The following is a 6,897-nucleotide window of genomic DNA, read 5'->3' on the forward strand; positions in this document are numbered from 1 at the left end:
ATTATGAAAGCAGCGACGAGGCTGGTGATTTGAGTGACGAGGATGATGACGAGGATGATTTGTTTGATGACGTTTAGTGTATTTTGTTACCTTATGTAGTTTGCTTTTGTTGTAAGACAATATGTTTGTCATTTTATCGCTAGTGCAGACCTCTATGTGTAAGACATATTATTTATTTTTATTATATGTGTTTTAGTCATTTAATATGTTTTTAATTTGAAGCTTTTTCCAAATTGATTAATTATGTGATTTTCAATATTTTGTACTACGGTTTTATAATATGTTTATGATTAATTTCATAGTTTATTGATTATAATATGTGATTACTTTCAAGCTTTTGCAGATGTCATCAGGTACCGGATCCGGAGGTGGTCCTCGTGATGGGGGTAGTGAGCCTCAGCCTGAGCGTGATGGCGAGTTGGAGAGAGACGAGGATAATCATGAGGCTGGGGTAGGTGACAACAAAAAGGAGTTGGATCCCAATGGACTTTGGTAAGTTATATTATGAGCGTAATACTTTATTACTTTTAATAGATTTTATTGGTGTTATTCACTTGGTTTTAATTGCTTTTTATCAGGTTTGAAGACAATGGAGTCATTCGCAACATGACTAAATGCTTCAAGCAACATTTCCATCATCCATGGAGGAACTATTCGCAGGTTGATGACGATACAAAAAACCTTTGGTTCTCATTTTCAAGGTGAAATCATCTTTGTTAAGTTTATAATATGTAAAAATATTAACTCGTTGTGCTTAGTTTTCTTATATATGTAAACTAACCCTTTATACTTAAGTTTATAATATGTAAAGTAACTCTTTATGATTGGTTTCTTATATGCATGTAGGGCTCATATAAATGGAGGGAGGAACTTCAATCCCAAGTGAGATCTACATACGACAGGAAAATGGCGAAACGATTGAAAGATAATCACCACTCGATAGTAAAGAAGAAGGGTGGTGTTTGTCCGACATGGTTGTCTCTGAGCATTCACGAGCAGATGATGAAGAATGCTCAAGACAAGGATTTCAAAGCACGATCTCAGAAGGCTAGCAAGAACCGGCGAGGAGGTGACTTGACCACAGCGTACCTCCTTCTCATGTCCAGGGTTCTATTTCCTCAGCAGAGCGCGCCAAGAGATTGGTAAGTGTAACTTGTTTGAATACATTTAATACAAAAACTTGATTTAATTAATGTCTTTGAACGTGTAGGCCGCACAGCGTGGAGGGATGCTGCCTTCCGCTGTGGACTTGTTCATGGATACACACATGAGGGATGAGTCTGGAAAGAAGGTTCCGATCAACGACAAAGTCCAAAAAATCAAGGTAAGTGTCTTAAACTTGCTTAGAATCATACAACCAAGTAGTAGAAAGTTTAAATGAGTATTCTAGGACTTGCATAAGCAATAAGAACTTGGAATAGGCATAGAGGTAGGATTATAGGAATATGAAACCCAAAAAAGGCTCGAAATAGCTTAGTTTCTATCATTTTCATTGGCTAAGTGTATTAAACTTGCTTAGAATCATACAACCAAGTAGTAGAAAGTTTAAATGAGTATTCTAGGACTTGCATAAGCAATAAGAACTTGGAATAGGCATAGAGGTAGGATTATAGGAACATGAAACCCAAAAAAGGCTCGAAATAGCTTAGTTTTTCTCATATTGATTGGCTAAGTGTCTTAAACTTGCTTAGAATCATACAAACAAGTAGTAGAAAGTTTATATGAGTATTATAGGACTTGCATAAACAATAAGAACTTGGAATAGGCATAGAGGTAGGATTATAGGAACATGAAACCCAAAAAAGGGCTCGAAATGGCTTAGTTTTTCTCAAATTGATTGGCTAAGTGTCTTAAACTTGCTTAGAATCATACAAACAAGTAGTAGAAAGTTTATATGAGTATTATAGGACTTGCATAAGCAATAAGAACTTGGAATAGGCATAGAGGTAGGATTATAGGAACATGAAACCCAAAAAGGGCTCGAAATGGCTTAGTTTCTATCATTTTCATTGGCTAAGTGTATTAAACTTGCTTAGAATCATACAACCAAGTAGTAGAAAGTTTAAATGAGTATTCTAGGACTTGCATAAGCAATAAGAACTTGGAATAGGCATAGAGGTAGGATTATAGGAACATGAAACCCAAAAAAGGGCTCGAAATAGCTTAGTTTCTATCATTTTCATTGGCTAAGTGTATTAAACTTGCTTAGAATCATACAACCAAGTAGTAGAAAGTTTAAATGAGTATTCTAGGACTTGCATAAGCAATAAGAACTTGGAAGGCATAGAGGTAGGATTATAGGAACATGAAACCCAAAAAAGGGCTCGAAATAGCTTAGTTTCTATCATTTTCATTGGCTAAGTGTATTAAACTTGCTTAGAATCATACAACCAAGTAGTAGAAAGTTTAAATGAGTATTCTAGGACTTGCATAAGCAATAAGAACTTGGAATAGGCATAGAGGTAGGATTATAGGAACATGAAACCCAAAAAAGGCTCGAAATAGCTTAGTTTTTCTCATATTGATTGGCTAAGTGTCTTAAACTTGCTTAGAATCATACAAACAAGTAGTAGAAAGTTTATATGAGTATTATAGGACTTGCATAAGCAATAAGAACTTGGAATAGGCATAGAGGTAGGATTATAGGAACATGAAACCCAAAAAAGGGCTCGAAATGGCTTAGTTTGTCTCAAATTGATTGGCTAAGTGTCTTAAACTTGCTTAGAATCATACAAACAAGTAGTAGAAAGTTTATATGAGTATTATGGACTTGCATAAGCAATAAGAACTTGGAATAGGATAGAGGTAGGATTATAGGAACATGAAACCCAAAAAAGGGCTCCAAATGGCTTAGTTTTTCTCATATTGATTGGCTAAGTGTCTTAAACTTGCTTAGAATCATACAAACAAGTAGTAGAAAGTTTAAATGAGTATTCTAGGACTTGCATAAGCAATAAGAACTTGGAATAGGCATAGAGGTAGGATTATAGGAACATGAAACCCAAAAAGGGCTCGAAATGGCTTAGTTTCTATCATTTTCATTGGCTAAGTGTATTAAACTTGCTTAGAATCATACAACCAAGTAGTAGAAAGTTTAAATGAGTATCTAGGACTTGCATAAGCAATAAGAACTTGGAATAGGCATAGAGGTAGGATTATAGGAACATGAAACCCAAAAAAGGGCTCGAAATAGCTTAGTTTCTATCATTTTCATTGGCTAAGTGTCTTAAACTTGCTTAGAATCATACAACCAAGTAGTAGAAAGTTTAAATGAGTATTCTAGGACTTGCATAAGCAATAAGAACTTGGAATAGGCATAGAGGTAGGATTATAGGAACATGAAACCCAAAAAAGGGCTCGAAATGGCTTAGTTTTTCTCATATTGATTGGCTAAGTGTCTTAAACTTGCTTAGAATCATACAAACAAGTAGTAGAAAGTTTATGAGTATTCTAGGACTTGCATAAGCAATAAGAACTTGGAATAGGCATAGAGGTAGGATTATAGGAACATGAAACCCAAAAAAGGGCTCGAAATGGCTTAGTTTTTCTCAAATTGATTGGCTAAGTGTCTTAAACTTGCTTAGAATCATACAAACAAGTAGTAGAAAGTTTATATGAGTATTATAGGACTTGCATAAGCAATAAGAACTTGGAATAGGCATAGAGGTAGGATTATAGGAACATGAAACCCAAAAAGGGCTCGAAATGGCTTAGTTTCTATCATTTTCATTGGCTAAGTGTATTAAACTTGCTTAGAATCATACAACCAAGTAGTAGAAAGTTTAAATGAGTATGCTAGGACTTGCATAAGCAATAAGAACTTGGAATAGGCATAGAGGTAGGATTATAGGAACATGAAACCCAAAAAAGGGCTCCAAATGGCTTAGTTTTTCTCATATTGATTGGCTAAGTGTCTTAAACTTGCTTAGAATCATACAAACAAGTAGTAGAAAGTTTAAATGAGTATTCTAGGACTTGCATAAGCAATAAGAACTTGGAATAGGCATAGAGGTAGGATTATAGGAACATGAAACCCAAAAAAGGCTCGAAATAGCTTAGTTTCTATCATTTTCATTGGCTAAGTGTCTTAAACTTGCTTAGAATCATACAACCAAGTAGTAGAAAGTTTATATGAGTATTCTAGGACTTGCATAAGCAATAAGAACTTGGAATAGGCATAGAGGTAGGATTATAGGAACATGAAACCCAAAAAATGGCTCGAAATGGCTTAGTTTCTCTCATTTTCATTGGATAAGTGTATTAAACTTGCTTAATCCATTCTTGCAGGAAAGTTATGACAAAACTCTTGCTCAATGTGAAGAAAGAGGTGAAACCAAGGCCCCGAACCAGATTTTCTTTGAGACTGTTGGTGGCAGAAGAAAGAGGTGGGTTCCTGGTTTGGGGACGAGTGCAGACCTCTATTTTGAGAGGTCTTCGAGGGGAGGAGGTAGTTCGTCCTCCAGTTGCACTCCTTCCATGTATTCTCAGTTGTCTTCGAAGTTTGAGGAAGAGAGAGCCGAGATGCATAGAGAACGTGAGCGGATGCAGAAGGTGATAGAAGAGGAACGCATCGCCAGGCAAAGGGAGAGAGAGGAGGATCGCATGGTGTATGATGAGTACCTGACGCAGATGAGGGCCACTATGGAGACATACAGCCAGATGATGAGCCAGTGTGGTGGTTCATTCCCCCTCCCGGGCCTCGAGACCCCCCACCGGCGGTGGTGATGCGTGTGCGACTTAGGATCCTACATTAGCTTGCACTATCTTGTTTATATTTCGGAACGTGAAAACATATAATTTAGTTAAAACCGTTAACTTATTTTTATGTATGTATGAATTTATATTAGTGTATTTATGAAGTTATATTTAATGCAAACAGGTCATTAGTGCAGAATTTGGCGCATTAGCGGACAGCTTGAGTATATATTTGATTGGAAAACGAAACAGGTTAAAAACTATTAAATTACAATTATTTAAAAAAAAAAAAAAGGAATTAGCGTCCGCCATTTGGAGATTAACGTCCGCTAAAACTCATTGGACTTACAGGAAAGGGCGAGGAATTAGCGACCGTCTGGACAACTAGCGTCCGATAAGCTGACGCCAATTAGCGTCCGTCTTCGGCAGAGGACGCTAGTTAGCGTCCGCTGTAGCCGACGCTAACTAGCGTCCGCTTCTGAAAACGGACGCTAAATACCGTCCGCTGGCGAAGACGGACGCTAGTTGGCGTCAGCTTCGAGATCGGACGCTAATTGTCGAAAAGCCGTCGCTATATTTTAGCGTCCGTTTATCGGACGCTAATCTTGCCATTAGCGACCAGGTGTTTTGCATCAGCTGTTTAGCGTCCGTTATCGGACGCTAATATGTTTAGCGTCCGAATCCGCATTTTTACCGTCCGATTTTGTCGGACACGAAACCCTAACATTCTTGTTGTGAATTGACAAATAAGGTTTGCTTTTATTTCACTATGATTTGCTTTCATAGTTATATGATTTTGATAGTTATGCGATTATTGTTGTATTTTCATAAATTGTAACTATTTCGATTTTTATTTCCACTGTGATTAATGTGCGATTTTAATGCATGTATGGTTGAGGTGAGTTAAAATATATGTATGCCTACTGACATGTCTATGAGTGTCATGTAAAATGCTATAAAGCTGTTTTGACTAAAATTCAGTTAAAAAGAAACTTTTAGATTTTGTAGTTTTATTTGTTTAGCTTCAAATGATGTTATCTGATGTACTTTTTAGATTTGATCGAAAAAAGTTTAGAACGTTTCTAGTAGTTGTTTTTATCGTGGTATATTTGATATTGCCATGTGATTTTTTATGTCGTGATTTCTTACGTTTTTGTTGTTCATATTTTATAGAATTATAATGATAATTGCTTCATTTCATATGATTTGTCTGAGGTTTAACTCTTTTCTGAGCTTGCTATTGAAATAGACAAAAGGTTTCACTACTATAAAAAAGACCTAGGAAACCGGTTGAAAATGGCCTTGGAAACTGGACTATAACACATCTCCATCTTACAGGTGTCCTAGGCTAAAAGGTAAAACCAGTCTCTTAGATAAGTATATATATAATTTGTAAAGAGGTTAGGAGACCATTTAACATTAAAAACCAGTCTCCTTACCTTACCCTTTGAAACCATGTATTGACCACAACTGGTTTCTTAGATTTAGTATAAAATGTTACAATACATACATTATTCTGTATTTGCGGCTCTTTGTATATACGCTTATTTTCTAATAAAACAATTTTTAATATTTTTTTTGACAGGTTTGTATAACAATTTATAAATAGCCACAACAATATTATTAAATATAAATTCTAGCTTGCTTTATTCATCATGTCAAAAAAATATTTGCTACATTTAATTCATATACAAAACCAATTTTATTCAAAGCATCAATTTCTTCTTATAATGTCTTAAAATAAAGTTTCCATTATCTAATGCTAGCTACTAAAACAAAAAGTATAAAATAATCAAATAATATGTGCAATTCAAACTTGATCGTCGTCTTCAATCTCCATCGTCTTGTGTTTGATTGTTTAAATAATCCACCCACATATCTCTTAACTCGTCAATCATCTCCTGGGAATAAGTGCTAGGAATCCCTGGAATGTACTACAAAATAATTTCAGATAATTATAATTAAAATTAGTATCAATATATATTCTTGGAATAAGTGCAAAACAGCAGCAAAAAACAGCATTTTAACAAAGGCAGAGGTATGGAGGAGCAAAACAACAGCAAAACATATTGGATAGATTAGAGGTAATAAGAGAGATATGGAGGAGCTATAGAGTCATTATCATAGAGCTAACATCATAATGTTTCTTCCACAGCTAGCACAATGATAAATTAGGCAGCAAAACAACAGAATTTGTAATTT

The 6,897-nt window shown here is 35.4% G+C and overlaps 1 long non-coding RNA gene across 1 annotated transcript; it reads left to right on the top strand.

Moving 5' to 3' along the window:
- The first annotated feature begins 753 nt into the window (after positions 1-753).
- On the top strand, positions 754-4,373 carry LOC125494320 (uncharacterized). The gene is made up of 3 exons (XR_008969247.1): positions 754-1,142; positions 1,211-1,324; positions 4,288-4,373. It is a non-coding gene; the product is annotated as an uncharacterized LOC125494320 (long non-coding RNA).
- The last annotated feature ends 2,524 nt before the right edge of the window (positions 4,374-6,897 follow it).

This window comes from Beta vulgaris, chromosome 5, assembly GCF_026745355.1.
Source record: "Beta vulgaris subsp. vulgaris cultivar EL10 chromosome 5, EL10.2, whole genome shotgun sequence".
In the NCBI taxonomy this organism is placed as follows: Eukaryota; Viridiplantae; Streptophyta; class Magnoliopsida; order Caryophyllales; family Amaranthaceae; genus Beta; species Beta vulgaris.